The 19,048-nt window shown below is 37.7% G+C and overlaps 1 protein-coding gene across 1 annotated transcript in view; it reads left to right on the top strand.

Annotated features, from left to right (window-relative positions):
* Nucleotides 1-612: 612 nt before the first annotated feature.
* Nucleotides 613-19,048, top strand: part of PEAK1 (pseudopodium enriched atypical kinase 1) — a 137,103-nt gene continuing 118,667 nt past the window's right edge. The window contains exon 1 of the mRNA XM_023197636.2: nucleotides 613-765. The gene's annotated coding sequence lies outside the window, so the exon portion shown is untranslated. The remainder of the gene's footprint in view (nucleotides 766-19,048) is intronic.

Raw genomic sequence — 19,048 nt, 5'->3', positions numbered from 1 at the left:
TTTCCTTGTGTTTGGTGTTATAGTGAATTAGGGGTTGGGTCAGTTTTGAACATGCATAAAATGGATGCCCAAGAATCAGAAATAAGTGGACATGTATTTAATTTTGGGTGATATTTTTAAAAACCAAATTAAAAATCGTACTTGAGCCTAAACTAAAACTGCAAAGTGGCTAGTGAAGTATTTACATTTGGAGATATCTGCTTTCAATATTTTAGAAAGGTTATACCGAAGTTGGACATTGTGGCCCTTAGAATCATATTTTTATAACATTCGAGTTTAATGACTTGTCATTCAATTAATATTCATAAACTTCTAGTAGAATAAGTCTCTACAAAAACAATCAAATGAAGACTTAGAAAATCTCAAGTGCATCAGTGCTCTTTCGGTTCTTGTAAGTTACTGATACTTTGGTATGCCATGGGGAGGTCTTGAGTGTGTGAGGTTCTATGCATATCTCCACCTAAGTAAAGAAGATATTTCTTAAATGAATTAGATGAATTATAACTGTTGAGTGAGGATGATATTAGGAATATCTAAGAAAAGATGTCCAATATATTTGAAACTATATTACTCTCCTGTTTTGCTCTATTTTTTTTCTCTTGCAGTTAACATTGCTGTCTTCAGAAACTAAGGAATGAGAGGCAAGGAAGAAAGGACATTCATCTTGGAAAGACCCAAAGCACCTTGAAATTTGGAAAGAATGTTATGCCAACTGCTAAAACCATCTTTGTCACCAGAATGAATGAAGTGTTTCAGATTTAAACGGTAAGCAGAATTCTCCTAACATGTTACATTTCCACCAAGAATTTTAGATGACTGGAAAGAATTTCTTTCTAAGTTTAAATGTTTAACTTACATGCCAAACTATAGTAAAGCTTAAAATTTTATAACTTACTTAGTGTAATCAGACTTTGGTCCTTAATGTTTGCTCACAAGAGTTTTTTTTTTCCTAGTTATAAACTTAATTTAGAAATGTAAGATTATTTGAGAAAGAATATGGAAAATACTAGTATATTTGTCAGTCCATCTGATGCAGGGCAGATGAGCCCCAAAGCAGAGCTTAACCCATGAGGGAACTTGGCTTTGTGAAGGCAAATTAAAGGGCAAGCCAGAGGTAGAAAAAAACAGCTTTATTGAACAGGCAGTGTTACAGCTCCGATGGTATCACAGCTCTTTGACTGCTCCTGCAGAGCAGGGGTACTTTTGCAGCTCAGGACAGTTTTGCAGTCATATTTATACATTCTTTTAACTGCATGGAGATTAAGGGATGATTTATGCAGAAATTTCTAGGGAAAGGGTAATAATCATTGGGTCATTGCCATGGAAAGAGGCAGTAACTTCTGGGTGTTGCCATGGCAACAGTAAATTCACATGGCATGATTGAAGGCTGCTGTTCCCCCTGACATCACCATTTTAGCTAGTCCTCTATCTTGTCCAGTGTCTGAGCCCCACCTCTGGAGTCAAGTCCCGCCTCCTACCTCTCATCCTTCAACAATTACTTTTTCATTTCGTAGAAATAATCAAGTAACATAGGTAGTAGTTCCTATTCAATATACAAAGGGTGTTTTGGTGTTATTTTTGAACTTTATTTCATGTTTTGTTTTCCTTACTTGACATCTAGTCTCTACATATCTTATTTTAATACAGTCTTTATTTACTCTTTTGCCTCTCTTTCTTTCTACCTTTTGAAAATCATCTTGAAATAATTGGGAGTTATAAAATGGAAAAGAATCCAGAATAGTAAAGGAGAGGGAAATTTTAAGGGATTATAAGATTTTTTCTTCTTGTGAAATTGAAAATACTATTTGATTTCAAGTAGAGTAGAAAGCAATTATATGAAGGCTTAAGATTCTTTATCATTCTTAGATCCTCTTAGTCTTAGGCCAGAATTATTTCAATGCATGTTTTGTAAAGATTCAAATATTTCCAATTTTTAAATGAAATCCTAGTGAACAATTATAACTCTTACTCATTGGATTTCTATTAATTTGATTTTGAGAGATAATCATTTGTTTGCTTGAGTCACTATGTCTTGATAGTGAATGGGTATGATGGACTGAAACTAGTTTCTTGCTTTGAAATGCAGGAGATGTGAAAAGTCAATCAAATAGCATCATGTACTAGTTCTAATGATTCTAAGGAATGCAGAACCTGTTTCATGTTGATAAGTATAAGGCAGGAGAAATTATATACCAAAGAATGAATGTTCTAATTATTCTTCCCTGTACTAACATTAACCTTGATTTAAAATATCTTGGACAGGGCATGGTGGCTCACGCCTGTAATCCCAGCACTTTGGGAGGCCAAGGTGAGCGGATCATGAGGTCAGGAGATCGAGGCCATCCTGGCTAACACAGTGAAACCCCATCTCTACTAAAAATACAAAAAAATTAGCCAGGCATGGTGGCAGATAACTGTAGTCCCAGCTACTCGGGAGGCTGAGGCAGGAGAATGGCGTGAACCCAGGAGGCGGAGCTTGCAGTGAGCTGAGATTACACCACTGCACTCCAGTCTGGGCAACAGAGTGAGACTCTGTCTTTAAAAAACAAAAAACAAGCAAACAAAACAAAAATTAGCCGGGTGTGGTGGCGCGTGCCTGTAATCCCAGCTACTTGGGAGGCTGAGGCAGGAGAATCGCTTGAACCCAGGAAGCAGAGGTTGCAGTGAGCCAAGATTGTGACACTGCACTCCAGCCTGGGTGACTGAGTGAGACTCCATCTCAAAAATAACATAACATAACATAACATAACATAACATAACATAACATAACATAACATAACATATAGTAGTAATGTGTACTGAGTGCTTACTATATATGAAACATTGGGATTAGTTTTTAATATGCTTAGTCCATTGGGCCTAAACTGGGTAGCTTGAAAACGACAGAAATGTATTTCTCACGGTTCTGAAGGCTGGGGAGTCCCAAAGTACCAGCTTATTTAGTATCTGGTAAGTGCATCTACTTTATGGTTCATAAATGGTGTCTTTTCACTGTGTCCTCACATGGCAGAAGGGGCAAGTGAGCTCTCTGGAGTCTCTTTTATAAAGATTCTTACTAATCCCATGCATGAGGTCTCTGGCCTCATGATATAATCACCTGCCAAAGGCTCCATCTCAAAATGACAACACATTGGGGATTAGGTTTCAACATAAGAATTTTGAGGAGGACACAAACATTCATTCAACGGAATACGGATTATCTTTAAACCTTACAAATCTGCTTGACAGTAGGTCTTGTTATTAATGTTTCCATTTTATATATGAGGAAATCATTCTCAAAGTTAAGTAAATTGTCCAATATCAAATGACTATTTAGAGGTACAGCTAAGCTTGTCTGACTGCATAACTACCAAAGCTCATTTGAGAAAATAATAGATTGGCCAGGTGCGGTGGTTCACACCTGTAATCCCAGCACTATGAGAAGCCAAGGTGAGAGGATCACTTGCCAAGAGTTTGAGACCAGCCTGGGCAGCATAGCAAGAACCCCATCTCTACCAAAAAAAAAAAAAAAATTTAATACTACCAAGGAAATATTTAATAATATCAGTTCTACACAAATTATGCCAGGAAATAAAACAAGGTTTAACACTTCCCAACTCATTTTATTAAATCAGTAGTATTGTGATATCAAAATAAGTCAAATAGATTACAAGAAAGAAAACTACAGGCATGGACAAAAAATCTTCTAGAAAATATTGGCAAATCAAAACCTGCAACATGTAAAAATGATAATGCATTATGAAAGTAAGTTTTATCCCCAAAAATTCAAGGTTGTTTTAATCTTCAGAATGAATCAATGCAATTCACCATATCAAGACATTAAAAGAATGGGAGGCTAAGAAGGGGGGATCATTTCAGGTTAGGAGTTTGAGACCAGCCTGGCCAACGTGGTGAAATCCTGTCTCTACTGAAAAAAACAAATAAAAAACTTAGCCAGGTGCGGTGGCACACACCTGTAATACCAGCTACTCTGGGGCATGCTGAGGCCCAAGAATCTCTTGAACCCAGGAGGTGGAGGTTGTGCCACTGCACTCCAGCCTGGGCGATAGAGTGAGACTGTCTCAAAAAAAAAAAAAAAAAAAGAAAAAATTTTAAAAACCCATATGATTACTCAGTGGTTAGATACTGCATTAATTCATAATTAAAAATCTCAGCAAACTAGGAATTGAAGGAATTTCCTCAGCCTGGTAAAGGGCAAAGAGAACTATCATACAGCTGATGTAACACTTAATGGTGAAAAAGTGAATGCTTTCTTCCTAAAATTGGGAACAAGACAAGGTAGTCATATCAAGTTCAGTAAAGCAATAAAAGAAATAAAAAAAAAAAGGAAAGAAATCAAAGGAATGCAGATTGAAGAGGAAGAAGTAAGCTCTCAGTACTTGCAAATGAAATCATTTTCTATGCACAGAATCCCGGAGAATCTACCAAAAAGTCTACTGGAACTAATGATAAGTTGTGAATTAGTAAAGTCACAGGATTCAAAATCATTATATAAAAATCTATCATATTTCTATACACTATGTTTTTTTGAGACAGAGTCTCGCACTGTCACCCAGGCTGAAGTTCACTGGTGTGATCTCGGCTCACTGCAACCTCTGCCTCCCATGTTCAAGCAATTCTCAAACCTCAGCCTTTCGAGTAGCTGGGATTGCAGGCGCCCACCACCATGCCTAGCTAATTTTTTTTTTATTTTTAGTAGAGACAGGTTTCACTATGTTGGCCAGGCTGGTCTCGAACTCCTGACCTCGTGATCCGCCCACCTCGGCCTCCCAAATTGCTGGGATTACAGGCGTGAGTCACCATGCCTGGTCCTTCTATACACTATTAATTAGTAAATGGACATTGAAATTATAAAATTTACAATAGCACCATGAAACACAAATACATAGATACAAATGTTTTTTAATGTGCAACATCTGTGCTGATAATCTACAAAGCACTCATGAAAATAATCAAAGAAAATCCCAATAAAGAGATATTGTGCTCAACTATTGGAAGAGTCAATATTGGAATTGTTTTTTGGTTTGTGACAAAGTCTTACTCTGCCACCCAGGCTGGAGGTCCTATAGGAGTCAACAGACTGATTCTAAAAATTTTTTGGAAAGGTAAAGGAACTAGAAACCCAAAAACAATTCTGAATAGAAACAAAGTAGGAAGACTCACACTACCTGGTTTAAGACTTACTAATCAAACTGCAGTACTTGAGCAGTATATTGTCATTAAAAGGATAAAGAGATCTGTAAAACAGAATAGATAGTCCAGAAGTAGACACACACACATTCAATGGTTTTTTAACAAAGATGCAGAGGTAATCTAATGAAAAAAGATGAATTTTTTCTTTTTTCCTTTCTTTTGAGACGGAGTCTCACTCTGTTGCCCAAGCCAGGCTGGAGTGCAGTGGTAAAATCTTGGCTCACTGCAGCCTCTGCCTCCCGGGTTCAAGTGATTCTCCTGCCTCAGCTTCCCAAGTAACTGGAACTACAGGTGTATGCCACCATGCCTGGCTAATTATTTTGTATTTTTAGTAGAGACAGGGTTTCACCATGTTGGCCAGGCTAGTCTTGAACTCCTGACCTCAGGCAATCCGCCCGTCTTGGCCTCCCGAAGTGCTGGGATTACAGGCATGAGCCACCGTGCCTGGCCAAAAAGATGAGTTTTTTTTCAACAAATGGTACAAGAACAGTTAGACATCCTTTTTTTTTTTTTTTTTAATTGTTTGAGACAGAGTCTTGCTCTATTGCCTAGGCTAGAGTACAGTGGCATGATCATGGTTCACTGCAACCTTGACTTCCTGGGCTCAGGTGATCCTCCCACCTCAGCCTCTAAAGTAGCTGGGATGGTAGGCATGTGCCACCATGCCCAGGTAATAGGCATCCATTTAAGACCAAAAACAAAAAGATACAAAAGATACTTGGCCTATACCTGACATAAGCCTTGGAAATAAATGAAAAAGAGTAGATTATTAAGAGATTCACTTTGTACAAGTGGGGAAGAAATAAGACTGTGAAGAGAATCGAAACATTGAAGTGGTAGGGGGAATTATTGGAAGACAGTTCAGTGTTTTGACTGAGGGGCATTATGTATTGTAGAAAATATGTATACATTATGTTTTCTTTTATTCCACTTGCTTATTAAGCACATTACAATTCACAGAACATTGTGTTAGACTGGGAGGATGTTATATAGGTCCTTTGAGGCGGGTATGATGGCTCACACCTGAGGCTAAGGCAGGTGGATCACTTGAGGTCAGGAGTTTTGAGACCAGCCTGGCCAACATGGTGAAACCCTGCCTCTACTAAAAATACAAAAATTAGCTGGGTGTGGTGGTGCATGCCTATAGTCCCAGCTACTTGGGAGGCTGAGGCACAAGAACTGCTTGAACCCAGGAGGTGGAGGCTGCAGTGAGCCGAGATTGTGCCACTGCAGTCCAGCCTAGGTAACAGAGCAAGAGTCCGTCTCAAAAAAAAAAGAAAAAAAGAAAAAAAAAAGTCCCTTGAGGAAATCATATATAAGTAATAACAAAACACTGATAAATGTTATTATAGTTGGACCAGGAGAGCCCAGAGGAAAGGGCAGTAAATACCTATACTCATCCCTATTGGCTTCCCTAGCTAGCCCAATGAGCTCCAAGTGCAGAAGGGAACTAAAGGCTGGAGTATTCTGAGCACTGAAAAATGTCAATAGATCCACTGTTCCTTTGAGGACTTTGAGAAATTGTTGTTAATTTGATAGCTAAACTCCAATATGGGATATCTTCCATCTGCTGCCACTGAAATCTGTGATAATTACCTCAGTCTCAAAGAATAGACAAAGTTTCTTTTTATCCTCCTTTTGCTGTCATTTGATCTACTTTAAAGTGGGCTCGTCTTTCTCTTGCCTGTAGTTGCTAGCCATTCCATACAGTCTCTATCACACAGCAAAGGCATTTTTTTAAAGACTACCAAACTCTGTAGGAATGAAAGATAATTTTTTTCATAAAGGAGTCGTCATCATATTCTACACAGAGAAGTAAGAGTTGAATGTGATTACTTTTGCCAACCATCTGTGGGTTTCTTTTTCTTTTTCTTTGTTTTGTTTTGTTTTGAGAAAGAGTTTTGCTTTTGTTGCCTAGGCTGGAGTGCAGTGGCGTGATCTCAGCTCACTGCAACCCCCGCCTCCCAAGTGCAAGCAATTCTCCTGCCTCAGCCTCCCAAGTAGCTGGGATTACAGGCATGCGCCACCACGCCCGGCTAATTTTGTATTTTTAATAGAGATGAGTTTCTCCATGTTGGTAAGGCTGGTCTAGAACTCCTGACCCCAGGTGATCTGCCCGCCTCAGCCTCCCAAAGTGCTGGGATTACAGGTGTAAGCCACCATACCTAGCCCATCTGTGGGTTTCTGGTACACATTCTCATCTCTCTTTGAAAGATTATTCATTGCAGCTTGTACTCACACTTTCCTTAAAGCAAGAACTACTTTTATTTTCCCTCGGCCTTCTATCACATAGCAAGAGCGTTGGTGGAAATTGTTTTTCCATAAAAATAACTGTGCCACCTACTCTTCAAATGCTGCTGATTAAGAAAATCATTGATCGATTTTTCTTGGGGAATAAATTAAGCTTTTTCCTGAGAGTGGAAAGAAATAAATAATGGGATGTAAAGAATGAAGATGGCTGTGTTTTATGAGGAAAATGTTTATGCAGTTGCCATGGAAACAACATGTAGGCATTCAAAACAGGAGCTTATGATATCTCTGTATTTGTCAAATATAAATCAGATATGAGTTGCATTCATTCTCATTCTTGGCTCAAGTTTAGTCTGACACATGGTTATGTAAAATATGCTCCTGCTTTAGTGTATTTGCTTAATATTTGCAAGAATCTAGCAATACACTGGCTGCCATGTTTTAAAATGATATACTGGAAGCATAGAAATAAACTAGGGAAAGCATTTCTCAGCAAATAATTCCTAAAAGATAGCAGCACAATCCCATTGTGACTTTCATAATTAACAGAGGTAATTAATTTTTCTTAATTGAAACATATTCACCATGTTGGGCCTGGTTAATTGGTACAAGCTAATTGTGAGTGATGTCAAATGCTGAATATGCATAGTTTGGTAGTTTCTTCTTATTTAATATATATGATTTCATTTCATAAGTAGAGTAAGGCACAGTAGGCAGTGTTTCTGAATGATTGTTATACTTTCCTGTTGGAAGACATCAGTTGACTTCGATTTCATGTGTTATAAGTGAGGCATGATAGAAAGCTAGAGAAAGCGTAAATGGATTTTGAGGATATGGAGAATTTGACAAATTTTCCATAGCTTGAACTTTTTTTAGTAACTGATTCCAAAGATAATATAGAAAATGCAAACCATACCTGCAACTACTGCCTTTTAATGGACACAAACTGAAAATAGGAAAATCTAAAAACAGTTAGAATAGACCCCTTTCGTGGAAAAAAAAAGTGATACCCTCTTAACTCCAATTCTTTATCCTTTCTTGCCACCTTTGTTAGCGATTTCATAGCCCATCAGTTTATCATCCTGTGTATTTTCTCCTGTTACATTTCCTCAAAGGCATGGACTTTGAGCAGATAGCCTAGAGGCTTAATGTCTTATTAAAGCAGTAATTGTTTAAATAGTGCACCGTAATTTAATGAGACCAAATAGAGATTGGCGGGAAAAGGCTAATTGGAGAAGGCTTTTCAGAGGAGTTAAGTTTTAAGTCAAAATTTAAAAGGTGAAAGACCTTTCTAGAGGGCGTTTTAACAACATGTATTATCAAAACTTTAAATATATATATACACACACACACATGCATAAATATATGTGTGTTTGTGTGTGTACTGTTTGATCCAATAATTGTACTTCTAACAATTTACCTTAAGGAAATAAAGATGTGTGCAAATATTGAATTAGGAGAATATTTACTAAACCCTGTTTATAATAGAGAAATATGGAACATACTGTAAATACTAGAATTCAGCATCAAGTTCGAAGGATTGGGTAATTAATGTTAAGATAAATCCAGAAATTGAGTGTGTAGCTATTTGAAATGATATTATAGAAAAATATTGATGTGGAAAAATATTTGTTATATATTATTCAATGAAAAAAGCGGGAGTTTGATTGGAATAGTATTAAATGTACAGATTAGTTTGAAGAAAATTGACATCTTTATTATGTTGGGTCTTCCAGTTGAACCTAGTCTATGTCTCCATTTATTTTGGTCTTCGATTTGTTTTATTAGCATTTTATAGTTCTCAACATACCCCTCCTATTATTGGCTTTCTTAGATTTATACCCAAGGATTTCTTTAAAAATTTTCTTTATTTGGAGCTGATCTGAAAGTAATATTTTTTTTTTTTTTTTGAAACGGAGTCTCGCTCTGTCGCCCAGGCTGGAGTGCAGTGGCCAGATCTCAGCTGACTGCAAGCTCCGCCTACCGGGTTCACGCCATTCTCCTGCCTCAGCCTCCCAAGTAGCTAGGACTGCAGGCGCCCGCCACCTCGCCCGGCTAGTTTTTTTGTATTTTTTAGTAGAGATGGGGTTTCACCGTGTTAGCCAGGATGGTCTCGATCTCCTGACCTCGTGATCCACCCGTCTCGGCCTCCCAAAGTGCTGGGATTACAGGCTTGAGCCACCACGCCCGGCCTGAAAGTTATTTTTTAAAATTTTGGTTCCTATTAGTACATTGCTTGTATATAGAAATATAATTGACAACATAGAAATATAATTTCCTATGTTGACCATGTATCCTGCAATCTTAAAATACTTATTAATTCTAAGTTTTTTGTAGATTCCTTGGGATTTTTCACATACATCGTCGTGTCATATGCAAATAGGTATAGTTTTATTTTTTCCTTTCCAATATATGCGTTTTACTTCTTTTTCTTGTCTGTTGCACTAAAACTTTCAGGATATGTAGAAGAGGAATGATGATAGTATAGGCATTCTTGTCTTGCACCCTCTTCAGGAGGAAGTAGTCACTCTCACTATTAAATATGATGTTAGCTGTAGTTTTTTTGTAGGTGCCCTTTATGTTGAAGTTCCCTTCTATTTCAAGTTTGCTGAGAGTTTTCATTATGAATGGCTGTTGGATTCTGTCAAATTTTCTATATCAATTGATATGATCATATGGATTTTATTTTTTGAGCTGTTAATGTAGTGGTTTACATTTACAGATTTTTTTAAAAATTTTGAACTTTCCTTATACTCCCAGGATGAACCCCACTTGGTTGTGATGCATTATGTTTTTTACATACAATGGGAATATTTTGTTGAGATGTTTGTGTTTATGTTTATGAGATATATTGGTGTATAGTTTTTATTGATTTTTTTAGTACTGTTTTGCCTTTTTAAAATTTTTTTTTCTGCCAAACAAATTATACCAAACATTTTGCCTGATTTTAGCATCATGATAAAGCAGATCTCATAAAATGAACGGGAAGTATATCTTCGTCTTCTGGAATAAACTGTTCAGAATTGAAATTTTAATTTGCATGTCACTGAAAAATAATGACATTGAATACTCTTCCATGTGCTTATTGGCCACAGAATTTGTTTTTGAGGATTAGTGTCAGACTTACCATGTTAATATATATTGAATTCAGCCAGAGTTGGGCCCCCTTAAGGTTTAGTTTAAGTCTAAATAAAGGTGGTGTTGTCAGTTTTACTGTGATTACACCCGTGGATTTACTTTTACAATAAAGTTTTTAAAACTGAGGCTGTATTGTTTAATGTATATGATTATTAATAATTTATGAACACAACCTTTTTTTCTTGAGACAGGGTCTTACTCTATTGCCCAGACTTATGGGCACCCTCAACCTCCTGGGCTCAAGCAGACCCTCCCACCTCAGCCTCCCAAGTAGCTGGGACTAAAGACACAAGCCACTACACCAGGTTCATTTTTTTTATTTTTTGTAGAGACGGACTTCCTATGTTGCCCAGGCTCGTCTTGAACTCCTGGGCTCAAATGATCCTCCCACCTTGGGCTCCCAAAGGGCTGGGATTACAGGTGTGAGCCAACACACCCCACCAAACCAAACATTTGTAAAGAAACAAGAGAAAATAATTTTTCTCAAATGTTGAAATAGTGAAGTATTATAGTTGTATTTGGAAATGAATTAAAACTTTTTTAAGAATTCAATGAATATTACCTATTAAGAAGTTGTTTTGCCAAGTGGCATATGAATGTTTCTGAATGACACAGATGATAAAGATATGAACATTTACTTGTCAGCAAATGGGCATCACTGTGTTTTGCTAGTATCTAAGCGTTCCTGAAATTGGAGCTGTCTCCAGCTGGTTGTAATTAGGTTTGGACTGTTTCCTGCCTGGAAGACACTAAAGTTTCTTTAATTCCTGGGATCCACAGCTTTCTAGTTATTCTTACTTCCTGCAACTTAAAAGTGCTCATCTATTTTTCATAGTATTTGAAAAAATACAAACAGCAACATATAATTAGGTTGCCATTATTATTGACAGATTTTACTCTCTCAAATTTGGAAATGTAGAATTGAGCAATCGTGTGATTTCCTAGAGAGTGGTCTTTGAAAGATGCATTGAAAGGAGAATGTTAAAAGAGCCCAGGAGGTATGGTAATATGTGACGGAAATACTCTGTAAATCCCATAATCGTGCTCAGTTTGTAAATCTGGTAGTGATTGTCAGCTCCTGTAACATTTGGAATTAAATTTTAGTCACTGTAAGATTTTGATGTATGAAGGGATGTCCTGTTTCACTTGATCTTCCTTTATGCCATGTTTTTCATGTACTTACTTATACATAGCATTAGGAGAGCTAACATTTAATAAGCATATGCTATTTACCATGCATGATACTAGTCTCTCTTCTTATATTATCTCTAGTCCTCACCACAATTTTATAAACCCAGTTTACAGCTGAAGAAACCAAGGCTCAAAAAGTTGTTTTGCCTAAAGTCTCACAATTTAGTAAGTGGTGGTTTGAACTCAAATTAGTCTGTTCCCTAACCTGCAGTTATTCTTCTGCTGTACCAGTGTTTCTCACCCTTGTTCAATTAAAATAGAATTTCTGGGGTTACACTTTAACGTTTGAGCAGCTTCTCAGGATAGTAATGTGCATCTAGAGTTAGAAACTACTGGATAAACACCCCCTGCTTACTATTATGAGATCATACTTCAGTAGAAGGGAAAGTATAGTAAAAAAGCACATTTTCCCTTAAAAGTATGTACAATATTGTCCATTTATCTCTGCCAAAACATATCTATTTGAAACTTCAGTACAAGATGGTACATTGAGAACATGCTGCAGCCTCCCTTTGCTACTACACATTCCTAAAAATAATCCTCCTCTCCCTCTATAAAGAATATATAGTACCACTTAAATACAACTGTGATAGGAAACAGCAAAACGTGCCAAAAACCATGGAGAGCCCTTGATAAATGGCACTGGAATACAGATAAGAACTATAATCTAAAATGTGTATAGGATTGGAATACTGCAAAAGGTATGAATGGCTATTTGGGGATGCTTTATGTCTAGCCTCCTGGACAAACAGACATGTAGAACTACCTCTCCCTACCTTTACAGTTTTTCTTGGTGTCTGACGTGCAAAAACAGGAAATCTGGGTGCTTTAAAAGCCACGGGAGTACTTCCAATGTTGTCAATATCCAGAAAGGATAGGAAACCCCTAGAACACTATCCATTTTAACTACCTAGTGGCACATCTTTCTCCCCCGACTCATGCTGCTGTAATCACATACAGCAGTCACAGACTAACAGGGTATTTCTAAAGTCCAAACAAAGATAGGGTCACAACCCAGAATCATGAAATGTTTGAAGAAAACTAATATAACTAATATCATGAAGAAGAGTACCAAACTATACAAATGGAAGAACTAATGCCCAAGGGATGAGTTAATAAAGGAAGCAAAACAAGACTTTAGAATAAATATAATTACTGTCATCAGAGACATAGAGGAGGACACTGCATTCATCAAAAAAGAAAACTTTAGAGCTTTTTGAAGTTAACAATTCAAAAGAAAGGACAAACAATTAGGAAGAAAAAAAAGGCGAGTTGAGAGACACTGAGGATAGATAGAGTAGTAACCAGAAATAATCCTATAATTACCAATGCTGGATGCAAAAAAATAGTGGGATAGTATCTTTCAAAATTCTTTGGGAAAATAATTTTGTACTTAAGAGTTCAATACCTGTCCAAATTATAAAACTGACATTTTTTTAGACATGCAATACTCATGATAAGCATAATTACTAGATGAAAAGAAACTATAAAGTTCAAAAACCATTAGGGAGAAAGAAAAATGGAACATAGAAAATTCAGTAAAGGTAATATATAGAAAATATAGAAGCTATAAGAAAACATGAGAAATAGAAATGCAATATAGAATGGTTGCATTCACCTATTAAAGGGTAGCCTCTCAAATCAGTTTGAATAAATGTTTGCTGTTTACAAGAAGCACATAAAACATAGACTACAAGGTTAGGAAGAAGATTAATCAGGCAAATAAAATGTAGGCATAGTAATAGAATTCAAAGCAAAAACTCATTCAATTAAAAGAAATGAAGATACATTTCATTATCATCTTGGTAAATTGTTTTATAAATATTAATTCACTTAGCAATATAGCTTTGATATAAAGAGAAGAAAGCTAATAATTTTTTAATTTGATAAAAACCAAGATCATAGTGGGAGATTTTAGCACACATCTTTCAGAAGTTGACAGAACAAAGTGGAAAAAAATAAACACATGTATTTATGTAACATGAGCAGTGAATGAGCTTAATGTAATTGATATGTAGAAATAAACATTCATTTCAGATATACAGGAAATGTTCACAAAAATTGATCAAATGTTAAAACACAAGAAAATGTAAACAAATATTAAAAGAAACAAAATTATACACACCATGTTCACAGACTATAGAAGGTAAAACTGGAGATTTAAAAGAAAAAAAAAAGTTTAAATTTTAGGAATAAAATAAAATGGGAAATAAAAATGGGAAATAACAAACATTTTAGAAATGTATGATGCCAAGAGCCCTACATATGAAAACCTGTGGGATGGTGTCAAAATGTACTCAGAAGAAATTTATAGTTTTTAATGCATTTCTTAGAATATTAGAGAAATTTGAATTTTTAATCATTTTTATAACTTTTTGTACTTTATCTTGTAGGAATATTTTTAGGATTTACAATCTTTTTTAGTGAAATATTTATCCAAAAGTAATTAATATCTTCAGTGTTATTTGTTTCTTCTGTTTAATTCATGTAAAATTAAATCTCATTTTAAAAACTGCATTCATAGTATAAGCCCACTTTTAAAAAAATTATTTTCTAGCCAGGTGCAGCGGCTCACACCTGAGTAATTTATAAAGGAAAGAGATTTATTGACTTACAGTTCCACATGGTTGGGAAGGCCTCAAGAAACTTAATTACAGCAGAAGGTGAAGGGGAAGCAAAGCACCTTCTTCACAAGGCAGCAGGAAGGAAAAGTGCCAAGTGAAAGGAGAAGACCCACTTATAAAACCATCAGACCTCATGAGAACTCACTCACTATCACGAGAACAGTATGGGGGAAATTGCCCTGATGATCCCATCACTTCCCACCAGGTCCCTCGTGTGATACATGGGGATTGTGGGAACTACAATTTAAGTTGAGATTTGGGTTGGGACACAGCCAAACCATATCATTCCATCCCTGCCCCCCCCCCCCAAATTTCATGTCCTCACATTTCAAAAGACAATCATACCGTTCCAACAGTCCCCCAGTTTTAACTTATTCCAGCATTAACTCAAAAGCCCAAGTCCAAAGTGTCATGAGACAAGGCAAGTTCCATCTGCCTATGAGCCTGTAAAGTCAAAAACAAGTTAGTTCCTTCCAAAATACAATGGAGGGAACAGGCATTGGGTAAATATACCCATTCCAAGTGGGAGAAATTGGCCAAAACAAAGGGGCTATAGGCCTCATGCAAGTCTGAATCTATAGGGCAATTATTAAATCTTAAAGTTCCAAAATGATCTCCTTTGACTCCATGTCTCACATCCAGGTCACACTGATACAGGAGGTGTGCTCCCATGGCCTTGGGTAGCTCTGCCTCTGTGACTTTGCAGGGTACAGCCCCCCTCCCTGCTGCTTTCATGGGCTGGCATTGAGTGTCTGCAACTCTTCAGGTGCACAGTGCAAGCTGTCAGTGGATCTACCATTCTGGGGTCTGGAGGATGGTGGACCTCTTCTCACAGCTCCACTAAGTAGTGCCCCAGTGGGGACTGAGTGGGGACTCCAACCCCACGTTTCCTTTCCACACTGCCCTAGCAGAGGTTCTTCATGAGGACTCTGCCCCTGCAGCAAACTTCTGCCTGGACATCCAGGTGTTTCTGTACATCCTCTGAAATCTAAGCAGAGGTTCCCAAACCTCAGTTCTTGAGTTCTGTGTACCCACAGGCTCAACACCATATGGAAGCCACCAAGGCTTGGGGCTTGCACCCTCTGAAGCAATGGCTCAGGCTGTACGTTGGCCCCTTTTAGCCATGCTGGAGCTGAAGCAGCTGGGATACAGGGCACCATGTCTCAACATAGTATAGAGCAGGGGGGCCTTGGACCCAGCCCACAAAACCATTTTCCCCTCCTCGGCCTCCAGGCCTGTGATGAGAGGGGCTGACATGAAGGTCTCTGATGTACCCTGGAGACATTTTCCCCACTGTCTTGGTGATTAACATTCAGCTATCCATTACTTATGCAAGTTTCTGCAGCTGGCTTGAATTTCTCCCCAGAAAGTGGGTTTGTCTTTCCTATTACATCTCAGGCTGCAAATTTTCCAAACCTTTATGCTATGCTTCTTCTTGGACACTTTGCTGCTTAGAAATTTCTTCCGCCAGATGCCCTAAATCATCTTTCTCAAGTTCGAAGTTCCACAGATCTCTAGGACAGACGTGATGCTCAAGAGTCAGCTTTGCTACAGTTCCCAAGCCCTATCTCTACCTGAGACCACCTCAGCCTGGACTTAGTTGTCTATATCACTATCAGCATTTTGGTCAAAACCATTTAACAAGTCTCTAGGAAGTTCCAAACTTTCCCACATCTTCCTGTCTTCTTCTGAGCCCTCCAAACTGTTCCAACCTCTGCTTGTTACCCAGTTCCAAAGTCACTTCCACATTTTCAGATATCTTTACAGCAGTCCCCCATGACCTTGGTACCAATTTATTGTATTAGTCAGTTTTCACATTGCTGTAAGGAAATACCTGAGACTGGGTAATATATAAAGGAAAGAGGCTTAATTTACTCATAGTTCCACATGGCTGGGAAGGCTGCAGGAAACTTAAAATCATGGTGGAAGGTGAAGGGGAAGCAAGGCACCTTCTTCACAAGGTGGCAGGAGAGAGAAATTACAAGCAAGGGAAATGCCAGATGCTTATAAAATCATCAGATCTTATGAGAACTCAGTCACTATCATGAGAATAGCATGGGAGAAACTGCCCCTTGATCCAGTCCTCAAGGGAGGATTGGATCTCTTGAGGCCAAGAATTCAGGACCAGCCTGGGCAACAGAGCAAGACCCTGTCTCTAAATTAGCTGGACATGGTGGTCCATACCTGTAGTCCTAGCTACTCAGGAGGATGAAGCAGGAGGATCTCTTGAGCCCAGGAATTCAAGGCTGCAGTGAGCTATGATCTTGCACAAATTTTTTAAAAATTAAATTTAAGAGATGTTTAAATTTTAAACTAAAAAAATGTTCTGTAATCTCAGTATCTCTCCAATTCTGTGTGTTCATCCATTCATTTCTATATATACTTAGAGAGATGTGTGGAATGGTACTCCACTAATGTTAACACCTTTTCTTTCTGGGTAATGGGACATTGGTTGGTTTATTCCTTTTACTATTTTGTGCTTTTATGTATTTCTTAACATTTTTCAGGGAAGCATGCTTTATTTTATAAAAATTAAGTTATTTGCCTAAATAAGTAAACAATTAAAGATTTTTAAAAAGAATGATAAAATAATTCAAAGAAAATAAAGGACCAAATTAATAAGGATGAATGCAGAAATCCAACAGCAATGTTCATTAGAAGATAAATAAAATAGATAAATCTTGGCAAGTCTGAAAAAGAAAGAAAATATATTAATTGATATTGGTAATTAAAAAAGGAAGCACAGCTAAAAATACAGACATTTATAAAATTATAAGAACACTATAAGTTTACACTAATAAATGTGAATGCTGTCCGGGCACGGTGGCTTACGCCTGTAATCTCAGCACTTTGAGGGGCCTGAGGTGGGAGAGTCACTCAAGTCTATGAGTTCAAGACAAGCCAGGGCCAGTTGGCAAGACCCCATCTCTACAAAAAATTTAAAAATTAGCCAGGTACAATGACACCCACCTATAGTCACAGCTACTTGGGAGACTGAGGTGGGAGGATCACTCAAGCCCAGCAATTTGAAGCACAAGGGGGCTATGATCATGCTACTGCCCTTCAGCCTGGGCAACAAAGTGAGACCCTATATCTTTCAAAAAAAAAAAAAGTTTTAATAAATATGTTTTATTCAAATTGTAATAAGGAATGGTAAAAACTGAATTAACTAATAATTATAAGAAGGAACTGTTGTTGAGTGTGATGTCCAAGTGGAGCTGTCAAGAAGACGGTTATATAAAAAATACTAGAGTTCAAAAGAGAGAAATGGACCGGAAATAAAATTTGGGAGTAATAAAACATAAATTAGATGATATACAGGCAGGATTGGATAAAACCCCTAGGGCAAGAGAATGGATAAAGACGGGAAAAGGGAGATAAGGGATATTTCTGGTCACTCCAACATTGAGAAATCTAGTACTGAAGAAGCCAATGAAACAGGCTAAGAAGGAGCTGGCCAATGAGTTGGAAAGAAAACCAGAAAAGTATGATAACCCTGAAGCTAGAGAAGGAAATATTCCAGGAAGGATGGAGTGATCAACTATATGAAATGATGATAAAAGGTTTGATAAAGTGAGAACAGAGAATTGGCCAGTGGCCTTAGGGGAAATACAGTGTTTGGACACCTTAATTAGCAGAGTTTTGGTGAACTGATGGGAACAAAAACCTGAGCTAAGTGGATTGAGGAGAAAATGGAAGGGAGAAAGTGAAGGGCACTCTTTTTAAGGAGTTTTGCTTTCGAAGGTAATGGAGAAATGCAGTGGTACCTAGAGGGAAACCTGAGTACAAGGGAAAGTTATTTTGTTTTTTAAGATGAATGGGATTATGGCACATTCATACACTGGTGGGAATTATCTGGAATGGAGAAACTGGTGATGCAAAAGAGAAAAAAAGGACCTGGCACAGTGGCTCACACCTGTAATCCCAGCACTTTGGGAGGCTGAGGCGGGTGGATCACTTGAGGTCAGGAGTCCAAGACCAGCCTGGCCAACAATGTAAAACCTCGTCTCTACTAAAAATACAAAAAATTAGCTGGGCGTGGTGGCAGGTGCCTGTTACCCCAGCTTCTCAGGAGGCTCAGGCAGGAGAATCACTTGAACCCAGGAGGCAGAGGTTGCAGTTAGCAGAGATCACACCATTGCACTCCAGCTCTGGGTGACAAGAGCAAGACTCCATCTTAAAATAAAACAAAACAAAAAGAGAGAGAAGAAAGATATTTCAAGAACGTTCCTTGAGAAGTTACAAGTGGATGAGATCCTGGCCACAAGTAGAAAGGTTGTCCTTAAAGAAAAACATGAACACTTCTTCCATTGTAAAGAGAGAAAAGGCAATGTGTGTGAGAGTAGATACAGTTAGGTTGGTAGAATTTGTGGGAACATGAGATGAAATTCATCTGGTTGGATCTATTTTCCCACTGAAATATGAGGCTAAGTAGCAAGTGACCTGGGGAAGGGATGTTGGAGATTTGAGAAGACTAGAAGATTGGTGAAACTCTTATCTCAAAATGGAAAGGTAAATATATAGAAAGAACTGGTTGGATTCTATATCTGACAGTGTTAAATCCCCATTTGAGATTTGTGGTAATAAATTTTAAGTGAGCACAGAGTGTGTGTGTGTGTGTGTGTGTGTGTGTGTGTGTGTGTGTGTGTGTG

The sequence above is a fragment of the Piliocolobus tephrosceles genome, chromosome 6, assembly GCF_002776525.5.
Source record: "Piliocolobus tephrosceles isolate RC106 chromosome 6, ASM277652v3, whole genome shotgun sequence".
Taxonomy (NCBI): Eukaryota; Metazoa; Chordata; class Mammalia; order Primates; family Cercopithecidae; genus Piliocolobus; species Piliocolobus tephrosceles.
This window is presented reverse-complemented; position numbering and strand designations above follow the sequence as displayed.